Below are 25,310 nucleotides of genomic sequence, written 5' to 3' on the forward strand. Positions count from 1 at the left end.
CACAAACAATCAAACAATTACCAAGCACTTGCATTTCATATAATAAAACATATATTCAACATGCAGACCAAGGAACACATGAAATAACTCATTAACACAAGCTATTGAGAAAAATAAACCAGTTTGTATTAATAACGAAACAAAGAAACTCTTACAACCTGGCCTTGGTGTTGTGCAAGTTCCTCCCAGGGTCCATCAAGGGTTTTCCTCTACTTTGACAAAGCTCACCCTCTCCCAAGTAGAATCAAGTGAAGACAATCTCTCCTCACAAAGGCTCTAATGGAAGACCTAAATCCTGCAGCATTTACCCAAAGAAAATGTATAGCTCCAACCTCCTCTCCCTCTGGCTCAATGTCTTTATTTATAGTGCTGTAAAGAGGTTATTCAGGTCCACTATCAATGGGATCATCCCCCTCTATGGGTGGGATAGCTCCCTTATTGATGGGATAAGTTCCCCCTTAATAGAGATACATGAACCAACTGGAGGCGCATCCATTTCATTAAACCGACCTCTAGAATGTTTTAGAAGTAACCACAAGTAACTTTTTCAAGATAAAACTCGCGCATTTTGCCTTTTACAGAGGGACGCACCTGTCCCTTAACATACAGAGCGTCCATGGACGCAGATTTTGTGAACATGGTCAGCGTCCCCGCAGGTAAGGCTAGAGAGAACCTGCGACCCCAGAGATAAACATATTTTTTACAAGACTTTCTCTCTTCTTTGAGTTTGAGATGGATAACAGAGGCATAAGACTTGCCTAAGAGGGTAGCATGACTGTTGATTTGAGCCATACTAACTGCAAGTAGTCAAGGTGACATTTTTTAGTGTAACAGATTGCCCCCTAAAGTGCGAAGCCTGGAATAGAGTAGGGTTTTGTAATTCTAGGAAGGGTGAAGCGCTTTATCATTTCAAGGATTGTCTTGTGGATGGCCTGGTTGGAACCTGCAATTTTCAACACAAAATACATGGATAAGATTATATCATCACTGAGGTAGGCATTCCCATACTCAGATTCAAAACTTTAACTAATGGACTAACTATTCTGATACAGGAATGATCTTGCAGTACATCATTTTTATAGACTTTTGTAGACACAGTATGGACGCAGCCATCTGTTTATGATTAGTCTACATAGATAATGAATACAAAACTCCTCGCAGCCTGGATGGTAGAAACTAGATCCAGGGTCTTCACTTCTACTTCCCGAATTGGTACGATTCTAGCCATGTGATGAACATGGTAGAAACCACTTGATTACCAGTCAATGATGTAAACTGTTAACAAGCGTGAGAGAAACCACCAGTAATGTCAATGGTTCTCAAAGTACCAAGCACAACCCGTGAAATGTGAATAGATGTTTTGATGTCGAACACTTCACGGAATCCTCTGATCGAAAGTCAATGATGTAAACTGACGTCAAAGGCGAGAAACCTGCCATTGATGCATGCAGACTTCAAGGTACTGTCGATTCCTAAGTCATCTTTCTAGATAATGTGTCGATGTCGATAGAAAGCGACCCGTTGCAGGCAAGCCCGCAACACGAAATCATTGTTCAAGTTGAAGAAATGTTGCTGTAAGGACTGACTCAGGGATGGTCAAATGGATGACAAGTATTTTGCAGATGAAAGTTTTTTCTTGCAGACCTCTTGAACACATAACGACACAACAGATGGCTTGGTGACGTATAACTCAAATTTAACCCCTGGAACCCGGTTAAAGACTTTCAAAGTGATTTGGTCAACTGTGAGGTAAAAGATTTCCCAACCCAGGTGAATGAAAAGTGTCGTGTTCAAGAGCGGTAATAAAGTTTCTTCTGAGACAAAAGGTGACAAATAGGTTCATTCTTCTCTTTTTTCCCCCACCATTTCTGGCAAGTACCTCTTTATTTTTAACAAGCTTGAGGAGGATAACATATGCTTGATTATAAGCTCATCCTTCGGACGAGTCCAACCTAGTTTAAATTCGAACCCTAGGAAGGAGTGGTTCGTTCCTGTTTTTAATTGAACAGGTCCTCTACTGTAAAAGTTTAACGAGCCCAGTATAGGAGAAACTCGGCGTTTTTCAATTTTAGAGAGTCTGAAAAAACTAAAGGAGACTCCACGTTGAACTTTTTCGTATATTTGTGTCCCTCAAGCCCGAAAAAGTATAAAATAATACCTGGGGGAACCGCTTGATCTTGCGACCAAGGAGTACTTTCATAATAGTGTCGTTAACCTGAAAAGTAAAAAGCGATCAAGGACACGTCGTTTTATTTCCTTATCGAGTTCGAAACGACAAAAACCCGGCAATCTTTTCCTGATTTTGCGGTCAGAAAAGAGCTAAAAGGGGACCGTCTTTTAATTCCGTTTTAACGAGTGAAAAAGAAACACTCGGCGATCTTTTCATGTTTTAGGAGTCAGAAAAGGGCTTAAAAGATGACTCTGAAATTTTGTTTGTGAAAAATTACAATTTCCCTCGAAATCCCTTTGTCCTGCACAAAAGCGACACATTACTCATACCTGTTTAAAATAGGCAAAAATACATTCAAAAACATCTTTTCATGGTAAAAAATGAACTAATTCATCCAAAAAACCTATAAAAAGACCTTTTACCATGTCATTTTTACCGTTTCACTGTTGAGGTTGAAAAAGGAGCTTTTGACAAGAAACTTCCCGTGGTCGCTGCGGAAAATCTGACCGTTGGAATCGAACGCCGTCTCATCCAGGTATTTTACACATCCTACTCTGCATTTCTATCCGTTTAGAATCAATTTTTAGGTTTTAGTTTCATTTTTTGGGGGGGTTTTGGTTTTGGAATGCGCCTCTCGGCGGACGCAGGTGCCCTTCGGGTGACCTGCGTCCCCCGACTTTTTCTCATACGGGGAAATGGTCGGAAGACGCAGCCCGCCTTCAGGCCAGCTGCGTCCGGGCGCCCTGTGCTACAAAGCCGGGGTGCGTCCTCCGAGAAACGCGCATTTCAAAACCCCAACTCTCTCAAAAAACCACCAAAAATTCCCAAATTAATTTCTAATTGCTATTTTTGATATGCAGGGCATTAATCATGTTAGACTGGAGAGAAAGAGAGCATGTAGAGGAAGATGAAGCTGCGATAAATCATCAACCTTCCCTGGATGCCCTAAGAGCATGCGGATTATACAAATATTGGACCATACCGGGCATGAGGGGCCAGGTAAGATTCTTGGAATGGCTGGTTGAGCGATGGAACGTACAAGAACAATGCTTTTACATAGGAGGGCACCAGCTCGAGATAGAGCCCTCGGATGTATACTTTCTCACTGGCTTGCCAAACAGAGGTGAGCAACTCAGTCTTGCGGGGACTAGGCCGGGTGGCCAATCCCTTGATAGTCTCCGCGAGAATTGGTGCACACCTGGGGCTCACCATTCAAAAGGCATAGAGATAAAACACATCACTCTACCGGAACTCAAAGTCATAGCGTTCACGGTTACCAGAATTTGCGGCGCGGCCGCTTTACACATTGCTTCCGGATCCCAAATGCGGATGGCAATTGACTGTTACCAAGGCACCATTTTCAACTGGTGTGAAGCTGTGTCGGCTCATATGAAGAGCCAACTGACCAAGGCAAAGAACGGACGACTAAAGACTTTTGGATATGGGCCTATAGTCGTGAGCTTTGCCTTGGAGAGAATTCCAATGCTGATCCCTCAGCAACTCACTGTTGATATCTTGGGTCCCCAGCAGCCAAAGCTGATACGATGGGTTGCGGTGATGGCCCGGCATCCTGACGAGGGCGCGACAGTAGTTCGATTCTCAGATAGTTATTTTGACTGGTTAGAGGGCCAGCTTTTTGTGATACAGGACTTTCCGTATGCCGGAATGGATTTCAGAGGTGATCCGGACATGGTTCTTCCACAGGGAGAACAATGGGATGACAGAGGTACTTTTTATTTTCACAAGTTTTCTAGTTATGTATTTTTTGTATTTTTTATATATATCGTCTCAAAACTAATAGTAAATCTTTCAAAATGCAGATGTTGGTCCACAGCGTCCAGCCAACCTCCGGCCTTATGATAGACTACATCCAGCTGCACCGGTACCGGCCCCACAGGATGCGACAGCAGAAGTACTAGCTGAGTTGGAGCATGATCTAGAGCGTCTCACGGCAGATATACCTGAGACTACTATGGACGACATTCCTATCAGGCTTCAGCGCTTCGTAGTCGCGGTCCCTGGACCGTTTAGGAGATTTTTGCGTAAGGTAGCCCGCGCAGTGGTGTCGTACAGAGAGCACCACCAGTGATTGACTAGTCACTTTTGTAGTCACATGTGACATTTTTGACTTTTTGTACTATCATTTTGCCGATCATAAGGTGTTTTAAACCTATGATCGAAGACGATGTATATATTTTTTGACACACTTCTATCTATATATATCACTATTACCGGCTTATCTTGTTTAACATATGTGATGAAATGTTTTTAAATTTACTTGCATGATTATTGTAAATGTCTGTCCAACATTCGAGAAGCAATTGCATCTGCTAATGTATTCAAAGACCTTGGAATATGTTGATATTCAATGTAATCAAATTCACGTTCCAAGAGACGCACTCTCAAAAACAACCTTAATAACACAGGATTTCTAATGGCATAAACTCTATTAAGCTGTAATACAACAAGTTCAGAATCTAACCTCACTATCAAACGTCGAATTCCAAATGAAATAGATTCGGATAATAATTCAACCACTGCACTGTATTCTGCAATGTTATTCGTTGTTTGACCGAGGCTTACCCCATGCATAGAAACTAACTCGTCAGAGGGCGAATAGATAACCCAAGCTGCGGAAGAGATATTCCGTGTATTACGACAAGCACCATCAGCAAATCCAATGTATGTTTGGAGAGGCGTCGACATCTACAATATCAAGAGTAAAACCAAGATAAGCCAGAATAATGACGAAAAACCACACTTGCTAAGCTAAGCACACTGACTAAACTAACACACTTGCTAGCTAGAAAGAAAATCTAACCTATCTAAAAATTTCTCCATACCCATCATTTTAAGCATAATACCTCTTTAGGTAAAGTCCATTTCTGGGTTTACCCAAAGAGTCCCCATCAAAATCAACTAACTCATAAGCCCCTTTTGCTAGCTTTCGCTTTACAATGTAGGGCCCATGCCACATAGGAACGAATTTTCCGGCACCTAGCTTATCGTTAGCTTGATCATATAATAGTACTAGGTCTCCTTCCGAAAAACTTCGAGGGGTTACATTTTTATCGTACTGAGCTTTCATTCGTTTCGCGTGAGTCTCGATAGCTAAAGTAGCGTCACGTCGAGTCTCATCTAATTTAGCCAAGTATAATAACCGTTTCTCCTCTTCGGAAGTAGCTGGAAGTAATTCGACAGCCATTTGAAGTGATGGGATTTCGCATTCAATAGGTAACACAGCTTCTAAGCCATAAACTAGCTGGAAAGGGGTGAAACCTGTTGAATTTTTCACTGAAGTTCGATATGCCCATAGCGCCGAAAATAACATGTTATGCCAATTCGTTCGATGGATACCAATGATCCGTCGAATCATGATGACTAGAACTTTGTTGATTGACTCAACCAAACCGTTGGCTTGCGGATAATAAGGAGTAGAGCTATCGTGGCGCAAACCAAGCTGGCTTGTAAGCTCAGTCATCATGACGTTTCGAAAATGGCTCCCATGGTCAGTAATGATTGCTTGTGGGACACCAAACCTAGTTATGATATGATTGAATACGAAAACTGCAGCTGTCTTGCCGCTTGCGTCGAATGTAGGCATCGCCTCGGCCCATTTTGTAAAATAATCAACCGCGAGGATGATATACGCATGCCCCCCGGCCGAGTGAGGGTTACAAGTAATAAAGTCAATGCCCCATTTGGCGAATGGACCAGCGGCAATTATAGGGTGGAGAGGAGCAGGTGGAGCGCGCATCTTTCGATCAAACACTTGACAGTTGTGGCATGTTCTGACAGCAAGGATACAATCTTTAAACATAGACGGCCAGAAATAGCCAGCGCGCAACACCTTCTGAGCTGTGGCATACCCAGACATATGACCGCCACATGCTCCAGAGTGACAATCATTCAAAACTCTCTCAGCCTCTTCGTGAGTTAAACAACGTCGAAAAACTAAGTCTGCCCCCCGGCGATAAAGTGTATCTCCAATAATTCTGTATTGCTGGGATCGAAACCGAATTTTTCGACGGTCTTCCTTGGAAGCTTCAGGCCGAAAGGTTTGGGTTTGGAGATAGATGATTATATCCCCATACCACGGATCTAAAGTGCTAATAAGAAACAAAGATTCGTCCACAATGGACTCCTCTGCCACAGTCTCTGTGTCAGCACTCGGGAAATCACACATCAATTCCGCAAAAACTAAAGATTTCTTAGACTTGGACTTCTCGAACTCCAAGTCGAACTCTTGCAGGATAACAATCCATTTAGAGTACTTGCCCCCTAGCAGTTGTTTTGTCAAAATATAAATCATAGGGTTGCAATCCGAAATAACTGTAGTCTTGCGGAGAAGAATGTAGTGACGAAAACGCTGGACAGCTTGAACGGCTGCCAGGGCCAATTTCTCCACATGCGAATATTTTAACTCAGTGGGATTTAAGGTTCTACTAAGATAATATATCACATGCTCTGCTTTGAATTCATCTTCTTGAACTAACACCATTCCAATGGTGGAATGCGAAGCTGCGAGGTATAAGAAGTAGTCCTGGTTGTAGTTGGGAGGATGCAATAACGGTGCATGGGTCAACGCGTGTTTTAGTGCATCAAAAGATTGTTGGGCAATCTCGTCCCAAAAGAATTGTGCGTTCTGTTTCAACAACCGTGTAAAACCTTTAGTGACCTCGGCGTAGTTTGGGATGAATCGGCGTAAAAAATTCGCTTTCCCTTGCAAACTTTGGAGTTGGCGCAAACTCGAAGGAGGAGGCAATTTGATGATAGCCTCGACTTTCGAGGGATCGACGCGAATGCCGGCTTTTGAAACAACAAATCCCAGCAATCGACCTGTTTCTATACAGAAAACACACTTGTGGGGATTCAACCGAATTCGATAATGCCTACACCTCATAAAGATTGCTCGTAGGTGGACAAGGTGATCAGCTCGTTGTAAAGAATGAGCAGGCAAATCATCGAGATAGGGTTGCACAATGTGCTTGATGTCATGAAATGCATAAGACATTGCCCGTTGAAAAGTGGCCCCGGCATTCTTAAGTCCAAAAGGTAATTTGCAATAAGCAAATGTCCCCCATGGACAAATGAATGCCGTTTTTCGTTGATCGGCAGGTAGAATATTGATTTGATTATAGCCTGAGAAACCATCCATGAAGGAAAACATCTCACTTCCGGCACAATCATCAATAATTTGATCGATATAAGGCGTAGGATAGTTGTCTTTTGGACAAGCTCGATTGATATCCCTATAGTCGATACAGATTCTTATTGTTCCTTGTTTTTTATTGACGGGAACAATATTCGATACCCAATCCGTTAACGGGATCGGATAAATGAAACCTGCTTTCAACAGCTTTTCGACTTCTGCTTTAATCGCAGCCGCTTTTCGAGGGTGAATCTGACGCAACCGTTGCCGAATGGGTTTAGCATCCGGGTAGGTTTTGATCTCATGAACAACAATGGCAGGATCAATTCCCGGCATTTCCTCGTAAGACCAGGCAAACACGTCGCGGAATTCTTGGAATAGGGCCTTGCAAGTTTGGATTTCTTCTTCAGTACATGCGGCACCTATATGAATGTTCTCCTCGATTCCGGGCTTCACTTACAGTCCTCTTTTACAGTCCTCCTAGAAGTGAATCTTGGTACCTTGCATTAACCAATTTTTTAGACAACTCAGTAGGTTTTTCTACACCTCGTACTCCGATTCCACCTAGAGGAATTCATTCTCCTGTAAATATGTCTGGTCAGTCATCTGTGTTTTCACAAAGTCCTGAATCATTTTTACATGGCGGTCCTTCTGTTCCTACTGGGTATCAATCACTTTCTGGTACCTTTGCGGGAGCATCTCCTCAACCCATTGATCATGGGTTATTAGTTGGAAACAGTGGTAATGTACCATTGAGTATAGGTGAAATTTATATGATGTCAGGTTCAACTCCCATTAACCAACCTCAAGGTGGCCAATTACCGCCTGGGGGGCAACCTTCGTTAATGCCTGGGGGGCAACCTCAAGGTACTTCATTTGTGACTGGGGGGCAACCTCAAGGGTATCAACCCCAGCCTCAATATGTACCCCAAAGTCAACCTCAGTATCAGTATCAACCTCAAGGATGGCAACCTCAAGGATGGCAACCCCAAGGGTATCAACCCCAAGGGTATCAACCCCAAGGGTATCAACCTCAAGGATACCAACCTCAAGGTCAAGGTCAACCCCAGTATTCGTATTTACCTCAAGGTTATCAACCTACGGGTCAATACCCTGGTCAAGGTTATCAACCACCTCAAGGGCAATCATATGGGACTGCACCTTACAGTTATCAACCCTATCCTCAATACGGCTATGGATCTCAGTATCCTCAACCTATTACGAGTCAATACCCTGGAATGTTAACATGGGATCCGTCACCTCTGTTTAGATTTAGTTAGATTGGTTTTTCTTCATTTTCCCAGAAGGATGCAGTCTCTGAGTACTGCACAGTGCGTCTTTGGACGCGCTGTTGCCGTCTGCACAGAGTGGGGCCGCACCTGTGACAACGGGTTGCCTGCGTCTTCCTGTAAAACTTAAGAAAATTCAATTTTTTCTTCAAATTGCTTTTAGATTTTGTTTTTCCTTAGTGTTTTCTGCCCAGATCCTTTAGTACCCTGTCAAGAATTTTCACCTAAACTTGTTTTGTGAGCTTTGAGTGTTTTAGTGGTTTTCAACGAAGTTTCGACCTAGGGTTTGATTTTTGGAAAGGCTTTGTAGTGACTTTGATAGTAGAAAGTTGTCCAGCCTTAGATCTCTCTGGTTAGTCAACCTTCTTAGAAGTCGGGCCTGTCGTAAAGTCTCCTTTTGTGAGCAACTTGCCATTTGAGTTGTTTTGGGTCAAATTTCGAATTACTTGTTTATAAAGTATTGATTTCCATTTTACAAAAAGAACAAAAAGATTAGAGTTTTGTTTTGGCTAGTTTTTGATTCTGCAATAAGCTAGTCCTTGATTTGATTGTGATCAAGTAAAACACCTTAGAAATAATCATTGTTAGTTTTGGCCTCGTTAAGATTGCTTAGAGTAAATTTGCCTTTAGTTTGCTTATGAGTGCATTTTCATAGATTTTAAGAGTTGTTAAGATTGATTTTTTGGTTACATTAGATTTACTTGCTTTATTAAAAGAAAAATACAAAAACATCTTCTTAAAAAGTCTTGTTTCAAGTAGCTTTTTGTTTTCAAAAGAAGAAAAGAGTTTTTTCGTGCATGTAAAGAGAAGTTATGTTTTTATGCTTGGAAAAGAAAAACGAATTGTTTCTTTGATTGTCTTCAATTAAGAAGTTGCTTTTATAAAGATTGCATTCTCTCAACTTTTTAGTTAAGCAATTCATCGAAAAAGTAAAGTAGTGGATAAATCATTCTAGGTGCATTTTGTAGTGGTTTCGAGTCGAGTCAACACACCACTGGTTTCACTTCCATCACCTTTTGACTTAAGAAACAACCTTAAAAGTAACGCTTAAATTAAAATCAATCTAGTAATCTTTATTTTTCTAGGGCTCTGAAGCACCAACATAGCTTAGGCTAGGGTCTTGGAGTAGGTGAGTACTTAACTCTCCAAGACTACAAAACCAAACAGATAGTCTATCTTGAGTAGAACAAATCCAATTGTTTCAGTTACATTCTGGGAAAGCTCCTCTTAAAGGAGAAACACGAGCTCGTGTCCGAACCAGTGAGGGGATCATTCCTCCCTCGTTGGGAACGACGCCAGGCAGTACGTATTACAAACGGTAAACCTCGGATTAACCATTGTCGAGGAGCCAGGGGTCACTTATCGGTAAACCTTGGATTGTTGTCAAGGAGCCGGTAAGGGGATTGGAGCTTGCTACTCTGCCCTTGCGTGCTGTCGGAGTTTAGACTGTTCCCCCAGGTGTAATTGTTGTGATTGGTAACCTTAGTGGCCATAATATCTAGGATTCTACCCAAGGTGACGGTGGAGGGAAGGTCCCACTGTACCTGGAGCAGACGTCGGTTATACTCACTTGGATTTTCTGGGGGGTTCGCTTCACTTCGAGACGGTTAAAGTGGAGGAACTTGGTCCAGTCTATTCATTAAGCAGGTTGCCGGGGTAACTGTTCCACCCACTATTTCTGTACTGAATCCTGCGAGGTTGGGCCTAATCACCAACTAGCGCTTTTGGTCCGGAAGACTACTGTTTGTGTGTGGTTTGACGCTCTAGATTATTTAGGCGTGTGCTTCAAATTTGATTGGTTCTTTAGAAGACTTTAGGTGGTTTGATTTGAAATTTTTTACTTTGTTTTCGTGTGTTGTAGTTAAAATCTTTAATTGTGGCGGAATTACCGAGAAGGTCCCGTCGAATTGCGGGCCAGTCTCCTGAAGTTGTTTCTGTGGCCGAATTGTTGAGAAGATCCCGTAGACTTAGGGGATCCCCTCCTCGAGACGACCCAGGTAATTTAGAAGGGTTAAAGGTCCTTGTAACTCCTCCTAGTGGCAGTAGAGTAGGATCACCTGAAGAAGGAGAATTTCCTTGGTAGTCCATCCAGATTACCAAAGTTTAGAAACAGGTTACAATCCCGAAGCTGTTACAGTTTCCGAGCTTGCTGGTAGTTTTTCATCTGCCAGTGAAACAGGCGAAGAACCTGAAATTTCAGAACCTGTTACTCCAACTCCTAGTGTTCCTGATTCACCAAGAATAGAAAGAATTATCACCGAAAATCTTCCTGTTGGATTAATTGCTATAGAAGAACTTGTTCCAGAGGAAGAAATAGGCGTTTCTGATTCTGAAGATCTAATTACCCTTGATCTAAGGGAGCGTGAATCCATCTTTTACAGTCCTCCTAGAAGTGAATCTTGGTACCTTGCATTAACCAATTTTTTAGACAACTCAGTAGGTTTTTCTACACCTCGTACTCCGGTTCCACCTAGAGGAATTCATTCTCCTGTAAATATGTCTGGTCAGTCATCTGTGTTTTCACAAAGTCCTGAATCATTTTTACATGGCGGTCCTTCTGTTCCTACTGGGTATCAATCACTTTCTGGTACCTTTGCGGGAGCATCTCCTCAACCCATTGATCATGGGTTATTAGTTGGAAACAGTGGTAATGTACCATTGAGTATAGGTGAAGTTTATATGATGTCAGGTTCAACTCCCATTAACCAACCTCAAGGTGGCCAATTACCGCCTGGGGGGCAACCTTCGTTAATGCCTGGGGGGCAACCTCAAGGTACTTCATTTGTGACTGGGGGGCAACCTCAAGGGTATCAACCCCAAGGGTATCAACCCCAGCCTCAATATGTACCCCAAAGTCAACCTCAGTATCAGTATCAACCTCAAGGATGGCAACCTCAAGGATGGCAACCCCAAGGGTATCAACCCCAAGGGTATCAACCTCAAGGATACCAACCTCAAGGTCAAGGTCAACCCCAGTATTCGTATTTACCTCAAGGTTATCAACCTACGGGTCAATACCCTGGTCAAGGTTATCAACCACCTCAAGGGCAATCATATGGGACTGCACCTTACAGTTATCAACCCTATCCTCAATACGGCTATGGATCTCAGTATCCTCAACCTGTTACGAGTCAATACCCTGGAATGTTAACATGGGATCCGTCACAGGGTCAACAGATGTCGCAACCAAGTATACAGTCGGTACCTCAAGCAGGACAACCTGCAGTTCCTGGTCCACCCCAGCAACCGCAACCTGTCCAGTCAAGTGTTCAGACCCCTGTAACTTCTGTAGTTACTCAGCCGCCAATTGCACCTGGTACTCCACCTCACACGGCTGCAGCAACTACCGCTTCATCTACCATGCTTACTTCTGGAGTATCGGCAGCTCCGGTTTCTACTGTCCCTGTAACCACTCCTCAGACATCTGTACCGTTGTCTGGACCCACGGTTCAAACCACAGTCCAGATGCCTGCAGGCCAACCTGGTACAAGTACGGTTGTTACTACTCAACCTCAATTTGTTCAACCTCCGTACCAGGGACAGTATCAACCTGGGCAAGCTGCCCAACAACCGGTTTACCAGTATCAACCGTATCCTGGGTACACTTATCAACCACCTCAGCAACCCCAGTACGGTCCGGTTAATCCTGGTTTTCCAGGAGGATATAATATCCCAAATGCGACTCCTGTTCCTAGTTATCCTGGATATCCTCCTCCTGGGGCTGGTATTGTGACTCAGAGTTTTAGAGATCCTAACCGGCAGTTACCGTTTATTGCGACTTTAGATTTACCCGACTTGACGCGCCTAACGAACGATCCAATTCAATATCTTCCGTTCTGGCCGCCAATGCCAAATAAGTTGCCCAGCGATATACCCAAGTTCGAAGGTAAGTCTGGAGAGGATCCGTCTAATCACGTGATGACTTACCACCTCTGGTGTGCATCAAATTCCATCTCAGATGATTCCATCCGCTTACGTCTTTTCCAGCGTACACTCATTGGTCTCGCAGCCAAGTGGTACATTGAGTTACCACGGGCCTCTTTTTACAACTTTAGCCAGTTAGCTACCTCGTTCTTAACTCATTTTCAGTTACCAGTCAGATACGATAATGGTACAGAATTATTAACTTCGCTAAAACAATCGACATCCACGTACATTTCTGATCACATCCATGAGTGGAGACGTCGAAGAAGATTAGTGAAAGTTTTTATCCCGGACCAAATCTTAGCTGAATGGTTTGTCAAATCATTATTACCAAGAATTACTGAAGATGTAGCTAAGGCCGGAGTAGTTACTGAGGAGCAAGTCATTGCTCAGGCACAATACCTTGACTTAGTTTACACTCAGTCGGGTACGTTACACGAGAAAATTCCGGATCTTCCAAAGTCAAACCAAATCGCTGCTGCTCCTTCGGGATCTCATGCCGCTGATGGTATGATCGGTATCGTGACTACGAAGAGTAAGAAGAAGTCTTCCAAGGCCTCCAATACTCCAATTATCACTTTGCCTGATTCTCCGACAGGAGAGTCTTCTCCTCCTGAACTTACCGCCGACATTCACGCTGTAGAGTCATCTACGGCCAAATCCAAAAACGGTGGAAAGAAGAAAGGAAAGAAGAAGGCTAAAGCAGACAAGGCTCCAAAGGAGAAAACGGAAAAGTCGGAAACCAATGACGAAAAGCGCAAACCTCGATATCCTTGTCTTATTTGTGAAGAAGATCATTTTACGAGAGACTGCCCTCATCGGGCCGAGGTAGTGAAAATAGTCAAAGGTTCTCCCACTCCTGCTGTGTTAAAAAATCCATTTCCAGAGCAGGAGAATAAGATGATAGGTTCTTCTTCGAATGCCAGTGAAGAACCCATTTTGATGATGTCTCATGTCAGGATTGCGACTCGATCGCAAGATTATGGTAGTAAGGCTCCTGTTGATGGTAAGGAAGCAGAATCTTCTCACTCTAACCCATCAACCTCAGCTCCTGGTTCCGATCCACTACAGATCGAAAAACCTAACCCAGACTTAGTGATTAAGCCGCCCGCCAAGGGTGTACTTCGAAGGTCTGCTTTCAATCCACATGCGAGAGCAGCCCAGAATTACAACATTGTTGAAGACTTAGCTGTTTCACCTTCAGCAATGTCGGCACTCGAAGTGCTGCAATCATGTCCAGCGCAACGAAAATTGCTTTTGTCGGCTATTGGAGCTGTCGATGTTCAGGACCCGAACCTAATGATCTTTGATCTAGAAAGTAGTACACCGCGTCTCCCCCATCAAATGGCTTTCCAAATTCCAGTGATAGTCAAAAACAGGCCTATTCATCGGACTGTGATTGATGAGGGAGCTTCTACGTGTATTATGTCGATTCAATGTTGGAGATCGCTTGGTTCTCCTTCGTTGAACCAATCCCCCACCATCCTTAAGGCCTTTGATGGCCGTGGGTTCCGTCCGTTTGGTATTCTACAAGAATTGCCTATAGGGGTCGAAGGTAAAACCGTTAGTCTGGATGTGGAAGTGGTTGATGCCCCTCTAGACTACAACCTTCTTTTGGGTCGAAGTTGGTCATATGCTATGACAGCGGTCGTTTCATCGGTCTTCAGAGTCATTAAGTTTCCACATAACGGTAAGATCGTGACTATTGATCAGCTGACATACTTTTCATCCGACCCAACCTCTTCAGAAACTATCCAGCATGTTGGTAAAACGACAATCCCTTATAGGGACATTGGTGTAGGTTTAGTTAAGGATTCCGGTTTACTGGGAACTTTTCCTCTCCCTCCACTCAATGCAGACCCTTCGTTTGCAACAATTCATATGATCACGTCAGAAAACATTATTTATGATGATCCTTGGTATGTTCCCTCTGACTCTGAGCTAGACTCACTCGGTGATGTTATGCCGTTGAGTCCGTATGAGATTGCTTATGAAGCTCTTATGTCTTTTACCGACTTTCATTCAACCGACCAAATGAATGTGGTCAGTGAAGAGTCACTTTTCACCTCACCCTTAGAACGGATAACGTTTCCCGAAGAAGTGTCATCTGACGAACAACTTCGCGAAATCCTAAGTGTAGATGATCTACCATGGGAAGATCTCCATCACAGATCTTCGTTTTTACCTAAGGATGATGCATTTGAAAATGATTTTTCATCTATCTTTACCGCTGAATATGTCAAAGACGCTCAGGATCCAACGAAACATTCTGATTCAGAGCTGAATTTAGGGAATATTTCTCGTACTATTCCCATTGATATTTCAGTGAAGCCCGGAATCGAGGAGAACATTCATATAGGTGCCGCATGTACTGAAGAAGAAATCCAAACTTACAAGGCCCTATTCCAAGAATTCCGCGACGTGTTTGCCTGGTCTTACGAGGAAATGCCGGGAATTGATCCTGCCATTGTTGTTCATGAAATCAAAACCTACCCGGATGCTAAACCCATTCGGCAACGGTTGCGTCAGATTCACCCTCGAAAAGCGGCTGCGATTAAAGCAGAAGTCGAAAAGCTGTTGAAAGCAGGTTTCATTTATCCGATCCCGTTAACGGATTGGGTATCGAATATTGTTCCCGTCAATAAAAAACAAGGAACAATAAGAATCTGTATCGACTATAGGGATATCAATCGAGCTTGTCCAAAAGACAACTATCCTACGCCTTATATCGATCAAATTATTGATGATTGTGCCGGAAGTGAGATGTTTTCCTTCATGGATGGTTTCTCAGGCTATAATCAAATCAATATTCTACCTGCCGATCAACCAAAAACGGCATTCATTTGTCCATGGGGGACATTTGCTTATTGCAAATTACCTTTTGGACTTAAGAATGCCGGGGCCACTTTTCAACGGGCGATGTCTTATGCATTTCATGACATCAAGCACATTGTGCAACCCTATCTCGATGATTTGCCTGCTCATTCTTTACAACGAGCTGATCACCTTGTCCACCTACGAGCAATCTTTATGAGGTGTAGGCATTATCGAATTCGGTTGAATCCCCACAAGTGTGTTTTCTGTATAGAAACAGGTCGATTGCTGGGATTTGTTGTTTCAAAAGCCGGCATTCGCGTCGATCCCTCGAAAGTCGAGGCTATCATCAAATTGCCTCCTCCTTCGAGTTTGCGCCAACTCCAAAGTTTGCAAGGGAAAGCGAACTTTTTACGCCGATTCATCCCAAACTACGCCGAGGTCACTAAAGGTTTTACACGGTTGTTGAAACAGAACGCACAATTCTTTTGGGACGAGATTGCCCAACAATCTTTTGATGCACTAAAACACGCGTTGACCCATGCACCGTTATTGCATCCTCCCAACTACAACCAGGACTACTTCTTATACCTCGCAGCTTCGCATTCCACCATTGGAATGGTGTTAGTTCAAGAAGATGAATTCAAAGCAGAGCATGTGATATATTATCTTAGTAGAACCTTAAATCCCACTGAGTTAAAATATTCGCATGTGGAGAAATTGGCCCTGGCAGCCGTTCAAGCTGTCCAGCGTTTTCGTCACTACATTCTTCTCCGCAAGACTACAGTTATTTCGGATTGCAACCCTATGATTTATATTTTGACAAAACAACTGCTAGGGGGCAAGTACTCTAAATGGATTGTTATCCTGCAAGAGTTCGACTTGGAGTTCGAGAAGTCCAAGTCTAAGAAATCTTTAGTTTTTGCGGAATTGATGTGTGATTTCCCGAGTGCTGACACAGAGACTGTGGCAGAGGAGTCCATTGCGGACGAATCTTTGTTTCTTATTAGCACTTTAGATCCGTGGTATGGGGATATAATCATCTATCTCCAAACCCAAACCTTTCGGCCTGAAGCTTCCAAGGAAGACCGTCGAAAAATTCGGTTTCGATCCCAGCAATACAGAATTATTGGAGATACACTTTATCGCCGGGGGGCAGACTTAGTTTTTCGACGTTGTTTAACTCACGAAGAGGCTGAGAGAGTTTTGAATGATTGTCACTCTGGAGCATGTGGCGGTCATATGTCTGGGTATGCCACAGCTCAGAAGGTGTTGCGCGCTGGCTATTTCTGGCCGTCTATGTTTAAAGATTGTATCCTTGCTGTCAGAACATGCCACAACTGTCAAGTGTTTGATCGAAAGATGCGCGCTCCACCTGCTCCTCTCCACCCTATAATTGCCGCTGGTCCATTCGCCAAATGGGGCATTGACTTTATTACTTGTAACCCTCACTCGGCCGGGGGGCATGCGTATATCATCCTCGCGGTTGATTATTTTACAAAATGGGCCGAGGCGATGCCTACATTCGACGCAAGCGGCAAGACAGCTGCAGTTTTCGTATTCAATCATATCATAACTAGGTTTGGTGTCCCACAAGCAATCATTACTGACCATGGGAGCCATTTTCGAAACGTCATGATGACTGAGCTTACAAGCCAGCTTGGTTTGCGCCACGATAGCTCTACTCCTTATTATCCGCAAGCCAACGGTTTGGTTGAGTCAATCAACAAAGTTCTAGTCATCATGATTCGACGGATCATTGGTATCCATCGAACGAATTGGCATAACATGTTATTTTCGGCGCTATGGGCATATCGAACTTCAGTGAAAAATTCAACAGGTTTCACCCCTTTCCAGCTAGTTTATGGCTTAGAAGCTGTGTTACCTATTGAATGCGAAATCCCATCACTTCAAATGGCTGTCGAATTACTTCCAGCTACTTCCGAAGAGGAGAAACGGTTATTATACTTGGCTAAATTAGATGAGACTCGACGTGACGCTACTTTAGCTATCGAGACTCACGCGAAACGAATGAAAGCTCAGTACGATAAAAATGTAACCCCTCGAAGTTTTTCGGAAGGAGACCTAGTACTATTATATGATCAAGCTAACGATAAGCTAGGTGCCGGAAAATTCGTTCCCATGTGGCATGGGCCCTACATTGTAAAGCGAAAGCTAGCAAAAGGGGCTTATGAGTTAGTTGATTTTGATGGGGACTCTTTGGGTAAACCCAGAAATGGACTTTACCTAAAGAGGTATTATGCTTAAAATGATGGGTATGGAGAAATTTTTAGATAGGTTAGATTTTCTTTCTAGCTAGCAAGTGTGTTAGTTTAGTCAGTGTGCTTAGCTTAGCAAGTGTGGTTTTTCGTCATTATTCTGGCTTATCTTGGTTTTACTCTTGATATTGTAGATGTCGACGCCTCTCCAAACATACATTGGATTTGCTGATGGTGCTTGTCGTAATACACGGAATATCTCTTCCGCAGCTTGGGTTATCTATTCGCCCTCTGACGAGTTAGTTTCTATGCATGGGGTAAGCCTCGGTCAAACAACGAATAACATTGCAGAATACAGTGCAGTGGTTGAATTATTATCCGAATCTATTTCATTTGGAATTCGACGTTTGATAGTGAGGTTAGATTCTGAACTTGTTGTATTACAGCTTAATAGAGTTTATGCCATTAGAAATCCTGTGTTATTAAGGTTGTTTTTGAGAGTGCGTCTCTTGGAACGTGAATTTGATTACATTGAATATCAACATATTCCAAGGTCTTTGAATACATTAGCAGATGCAATTGCTTCTCGAATGTTGGACAGACATTTACAATAATCATGCAAGTAAATTTAAAAACATTTCATCACATATGTTAAACAAGATAAGCCGGTAATAGTGATATATATAGATAGAAGTGTGTCAAAAAATATATACATCGTCTTCGATCATAGGTTTAAAACACCTTATGATCGGCAAAATGATAGTACAAAAAGTCAAAAATGTCACATGTGACTACAAAAGTGACTAGTCAATCACTGGTGGTGCTCTCTGTACGACACCACTGCGCGGGCTACCTTACGCAAAAATCTCCTAAACGGTCCAGGGACCGCGACTACGAAGCGCTGAAGCCTGATAGGAATGTCGTCCATAGTAGTCTCAGGTATATCTGCCGTGAGACGCTCTAGATCATGCTCCAACTCAGCTAGTACTTCTGCTGTCGCATCCTGTGGGGCCGGTACCGGTGCAGCTGGATGTAGTCTATCATAAGGCCGGAGGTTGGCTGGACGCTGTGGACCAACATCTGCATTTTGAAAGATTTACTATTAGTTTTGAGACGATATATATAAAAAATACAAAAAATACATAACTAGAAAACTTGTGAAAATAAAAAGTACCTCTGTCGTCCCATTGTTCTCCCTGTGGAAGAACCATGTCCGGATCACCTCTGAAATCCATTCCGGCATACGGAAAGTCCTGTATCACAAAAAGCTGGCCCTCTAACCAGTCAAAATAACTATCTGAGAATCGAACTACTGTCGCGCCCTCGTCAGGATGCCGGGCCATCACCGCAACCCATCGTATCAGCTTTGGCTGCTGAGGACCCAAGATATCAACAGTGAGTTGCTGAGGGATCAGCATTGGAATTCTCTCCAAGGCAAAGCTCACGACTATAGGCCCATATCCAAAAGTCTTTAGTCGTCCGTTCTTTGCCTTGGTCAGTTGGCTCTTCATATGAGCCGACACAGCTTCACACCAGTTGAAAATGGTGCCTTGGTAACAGTCAATTGCCATCCGCATTTGGGATCCGGAAGCAATGTGTAAAGCGGCCGCGCCGCAAATTCTGGTAACCGTGAACGCTATGACTTTGAGTTCCGGTAGAGTGATGTGTTTTATCTCTATGCCTTTTGAATGGTGAGCCCCAGGTGTGCACCAATTCTCGCGGAGACTATCAAGGGATTGGCCACCCGGCCTAGTCCCCGCAAGACTGAGTTGCTCACCTCTGTTTGGCAAGCCAGTGAGAAAGTATACATCCGAGGGCTCTATCTCGAGCTGGTGCCCTCCTATGTAAAAGCATTGTTCTTGTACGTTCCATCGCTCAACCAGCCATTCCAAGAATCTTACCTGGCCCCTCATGCCCGGTATGGTCCAATATTTGTATAATCCGCATGCTCTTAGGGCATCCAGGGAAGGTTGATGATTTATTGCAGCTTCATCTTCCTCTACATGCTCTCTTTCTCTCCAGTCTAACATGATTAATGCCCTGCATATCAAAAATAGCAATTAGAAATTAATTTGGGAATTTTTGGTGGTTTTTTGAGAGAGTTGGGGTTTTGAAATGCGCGTTTCTCGGAGGACGCACCCCGGCTTTGTAGCACAGGGCGCCCGGACGCAGCTGGCCTGAAGGCGGGCTGCGTCTTCCGACCGTTTTCCCGTATGAGAAAAAGTCGGGGGACGCAGGTCACCCGAAGGGCACCTGCGTCCGCCGAGAGGCGCATTCCAAAACCAAAACCCCCCCAAAAAATGAAACTAAAACCTAAAAATTGATTCTAAACGGATAGAAATGCAGAGTAGGATGTGTAAAATACCTGGATGAGACGGCGTTCGATTCCGACGGTCAGATTTTCCGCAGCGACCACGGGAAGTTTCTTGTCAAAAGCTCCTTTTTCAACCTCAACAGTGAAACGGTAAAAATGACATGGTAAAAGGTCTTTTTATAGGTTTTTTGGATGAATTAGTTCATTTTTTACCATGAAAAGATGTTTTTGAATGTATTTTTGCCTATTTTAAACAGGTATGAGTAATGTGTCGCTTTTGTGCAGGACAAAGGGATTTCGAGGGAAATTGTAATTTTTCACAAACAAAATTTCAGAGTCATCTTTTAAGCCCTTTTCTGACTCCTAAAACATGAAAAGATCGCCGAGTGTTTCTTTTTCACTCGTTAAAACGGAATTAAAAGACGGTCCCCTTTTAGCTCTTTTCTGACCGCAAAATCAGGAAAAGATTGCCGGGTTTTTGTCGTTTCGAACTCGATAAGGAAATAAAACGACGTGTCCTTGATCGCTTTTTACTTTTCAGGTTAACGACACTATTATGAAAGTACTCCTTGGTCGCAAGATCAAGCGGTTCCCCCAGGTATTATTTTATACTTTTTCGGGCTTGAGGGACACAAATATACGAAAAAGTTCAACGTGGAGTCTCCTTTAGTTTTTTCAGACTCTCTAAAATTGAAAAACGCCGAGTTTCTCCTATACTGGGCTCGTTAAACTTTTACAGTAGAGGACCTGTTCAATTACAAACAGGAACGAACCACTCCTTCCTAGGGTTCGAATTTAAACTAGGTTGGACTCGTCCGAAGGATGAGCTTATAATCAAGCATATGTTATCCTCCTCAAGCTTGTTAAAAATAAAGAGGTACTTGCCAGAAATGGTGGGGGAAAAAAGAGAAGAATGAACCTATTTGTCACCTTTTGTCTCAGAAGAAACTTTATTACCGCTCTTGAACACGACACTTTTCATTCACCTGGGTTGGGAAATCTTTTACCTCACAGTTGACCAAATCACTTTGAAAGTCTTTAACCGGGTTCCAGGGGTTAACTTTGAGTTATTCGTCACCAAGCCATCTGTTGTGTCGTTATGTGTTCAAGAGGTCTGCAAGCAAAAACTTTCATCTGCAAAATACTTGTCATCCATTTGACCATCCCTGAGTCAGTCCTTACAGCAACATTTCTTCAACTTGAACAATGATTTCGTGTTGCGGGCTTGCCTGCAACGGGTCGCTTTCTATCGACATCGACACATTATCTAGAAAGATGACTTAGGAATCGACAGTACCTTGAAGTCTGCATGCATCAATGGCAGGTTTCTCGCCTTTGACGTCAGTTTACATCATTGACTTTCGATCAAAGGATTCCGTGAAGTGTTCGACATCAAAACATCTATTCACATTTCACGGGTTGTGCTTGGTACTTTGAGAACCATTGACATTACTGGTGGTTTCTCTCACGCTTGTTAACAGTTTACATCATCGACTGGTAATCAAGTGGTTTCTAACATGTTCGACATCGAATCATTTAATCACATGGCTAGAATCGTACCAATTCGGGAAGTAGAAGTGAAGACCCTGGATCTAGTTTCTACCATCCAGGCTGCGAGGAGTTTTGTATTCATTATCTATGTAGACTAATCATAAACAGATGGCTGCGTCCATACTGTGTCTACAAAAGTCTATAAAAATGATGTACTGCAAGATCATTCCTGTATCAGAATAGTTAGTCCATTAGTTAAAGTTTTGAATCTGAGTATGGGAATGCCTACCTCAGTGATGATATAATCTTATCCATGTATTTTGTGTTGAAAATTGCAGGTTCCAACCAGGCCATCCACAAGACAATCCTTGAAATGATAAAGCGCTTCACCCTTCCTAGAATTACAAAACCCTATTCTATTCCAGGCTTCGCACTTTAGGGGGCAATCTGTTACACTAAAAAATGTCACCTTGACTACTTACAGTTAGTATGGCTCAAATCAACAGTCATGCTACCCTCTTAGGCAAGTCTCATGCCTCTGTTATCCATCTCAAACTCAAAGAAGAGAGAAAGTCTTGTAAAAAATATGTTTATCTCTGGGGTCGCAGGTTCTCTCTAGCCTTACCTGCGGGGACGCTGACCATGTTCACAAAATCTGCGTCCATGGACGCTCTGTATGTTAAGGGACAGGTGCGTCCCTCTGTAAAAGGCAAAATGCGCGAGTTTTATCTTGAAAAAGTTACTTGTGGTTACTTCTAGAACATTCTAGAGGTCGGTTTGATGAAATGGATGCGCCTCCAGTTGGTTCATGTATCTCTATTAAGGGGGAACTTATCCCATCAATAAGGGAGCTATCCCACCCATAGAGGGGGATGATCCCATTGATAGTGGACCTGAATAACCTCTTTACAGCACTATAAATAAAGGCATTGAGCCAGAAGGAGAGGAGGTTGGAGCTATACATTTTCTTTGGGTAAATGCTGCAGGATTTAGGTCTTCCATTAGAGCCTTTGTGAGGAGAGATTGTCTTCACTTGATTCTACTTGGGAGAGGGTGAGCTTTGTCAAAGTAGAGGAAAACCCTTGATGGACCCTGGGAGGAACTTGCACAACACCAAGGCCAGGTTGTAAGAGTTTCTTTGTTTCGTTATTAATACAAACTGGTTTATTTTTCTCAATAGCTTGTGTTAATGAGTTATTTCATGTGTTCCTTGGTCTGCATGTTGAATATATGTTTTATTATATGAAATGCAAGTGCTTGGTAATTGTTTGATTGTTTGTGGTTGCAGGAATTGACTTGAAGGAGGAGCTCATCCGGATCGTCAAGAACGGACTTCAACAACAGCGTTTTGGAATAAGGTAAGCCTAAACACTTGTAGTTTTCATGTTGTAAAAGGTGTATTTAGAGAAAGATCACTCCATTTTGTCTTGTTTGTCATTAGAATGTCTTAGACTTCTAGGAAGGTCAGTCGTGTCCGCACCCTTGACAGATTCCGTGTGACAAATTGGCGACTCCGCTGGGGAATCCATTAATGAGAGAGTCTTTTCCTTTATATGAACTTTGCTTTGAGAAAATCATTTTTATTTTCTGGTTTTTGACTGTGAGAATTAGTATTTGGGTGGCTTAGCTTTAGATTTAGTTAGATTGGTTTTTCTTCATTTTCCCAGAAGGACGCAGTCTCTGAGTACTGCACAGTGCGTCTTTGGACGCGCTGTTGCCGTCTGCACAGAGCGGGGCCGCACCTGTGACAACGGGTTGCCTGCGTCTTCCTGTAAAACTTAAGAAAATTCCATTTTTGCTTCAAATTGCTTTTAATTTTGTTTTTCCTTAGTGTTTTCTGCCCAGATCCTTTAGTACCCTGTCAAGAATTTTCACCTAAACTTGTTTTGTGAGCTTTGAGTGTTTTAGTGGTTTTCAACGAAGTTTAGACCTAGGGTTTGATTTTTGGAAAGGCTTTGTAGTGACTTTGATAGTAGAAAGTTGTCCAGCCTTAGATCTCTCTGGTTAGTCAACCTTCTTAGAAGTCGGGCCTGTCGTAAAGTCTCCTTTTGTGAGCAACTTGCCATTTGAGTTGTTTTGGGTCAAATTTCGAATTACTTGTTTATAAAGTATTGATTTCCATTTTACAAAAAGAACAAAAAGATTAGAGTTTTGTTTTGGCTAGTTTTTGATTCTGCAATAAGCTAGTCCTTGATTTGATTGTGATCAAGTAAAACACCTTAGAAATAATCATTGTTAGTTTTGGCCTCGTTAAGATTGCTTAGAGTAAATTTGCCTTTAGTTTGCTTATGAGTGCATTTTCATAGATTTTAAGAGTTGTTAAGATTGATTTTTTGGTTATATTAGATTTACTTGCTTTATTAAAAGAAAAATACAAAAACATCTTCTTAAAAAGTCTTGTTTCAAGTAGCTTTTTGTTTTCAAAAGAAGAAAAGAGTTTTTTCGTGCATGTAAAGAGAAGTTATGTTTTTATGCTTGGAAAAGAAAAACGAATTGTTTCTTTGATTGTCTTCAATTAAGAAGTTGCTTTTATAAAGATTGCATTCTCTCAACTTTTTAGTTAAGCAATTCATCGAAAAAGTAAAGTAGTGGATAAATCATTCTAGGTGCATTTTGTAGTGGTTTCGAGTCGAGTCAACACACCACTGGTTTCACTTCCATCACCTTTTGACTTAAGAAACAACCTTAAAAGTAACGCTTAAATTAAAATCAATCTAGTAATCTTTATTTTTCTAGGGCTCTGAAGCACCAACATAGCTTAGGCTAGGGTCTTGGAGTAGGTGAGTACTTAACTCTCCAAGACTACAAAACCAAACAGATAGTCTATCTTGAGTAGAACAAATCCAATTGTTTCAGTTACATTCTGGGAAAGCTCCTCTTAAAGGAGAAACACGAGCTCGTGTCCGAACCAGTGAGGGGATCATTCCTCCCTCGTTGGGAACGACGCCAGGCAGTACGTATTACAAACGGTAAACCTCGGATTAACCATTGTCGAGGAGCCAGGGGTCACTTATCGGTAAACCTTGGATTGTTGTCAAGGAGCCGGTAAGGGGATTGGAGCTTGCTACTCTGCCCTTGCGTGCTGTCGGAGTTTAGACTGTTCCCCCAGGTGTAATTGTTGTGATTGGTAACCTTAGTGGCCATAATATCTAGGATTCTACCCAAGGTGACGGTGGAGGGAAGGTCCCACTGTACCTGGAGCAGACGTCGGTTATACTCACTTGGATTTTCTGGGGGGTTCGCTTCACTTCGAGACGGTTAAAGTGGAGGAACTTGGTCCAGTCTATTCATTAAGCAGGTTGCCGGGGTAACTGTTCCACCCACTATTTCTGTACTGAATCCTGCGAGGTTGGGCCTAATCACCAACTAGCGTTTTTGGTCCGGAAGACTACTGTTTGTGTGTGGTTTGACGCTCTAGATTATTTAGGCGTGTGCTTCAAATTTGATTGGTTCTTTAGAAGACTTTAGGTGGTTTGATTTGAAATTTTTTACTTTGTTTTCGTGTGTTGTAGTTAAAAATCTTTAATTGTGGCGGAATTACCGAGAAGGTCCCGTCGAATTGCGGGCCAGTCTCCTGAAGTTGTTTCTGTGGCCGAATTGTTGAGAAGATCCCGTAGACTTAGGGGATCCCCTCCTCGAGACGACCCAGGTAATTTAGAAGGGTTAAAGGTCCTTGTAACTCCTCCTAGTGGCAGTAGAGTAGGATCACCTGAAGAAGGAGAATTTTCCTTGGTAGTCCATCCAGATTACCAAAGTTTAGAAACAGGTTACAATCCCGAAGCTGTTACAGTTTCCGAGCTTGCTGGTAGTTTTTCATCTGCCAGTGAAACAGGCGAAGAACCTGAAATTTCAGAACCTGTTACTCCAACTCCTAGTGTTCCTGATTCACCAAGAATAGAAAGAATTATCACCGAAAATCTTCCTGTTGGATTAATTG

This window comes from Pinus tabuliformis, chromosome 2_1, assembly GCF_031772625.1.
Source record: "Pinus tabuliformis cultivar Carrire ecotype Pingquan chromosome 2_1, CPIR1, whole genome shotgun sequence".
Taxonomy (NCBI): domain Eukaryota; kingdom Viridiplantae; phylum Streptophyta; class Pinopsida; order Pinales; family Pinaceae; genus Pinus; species Pinus tabuliformis.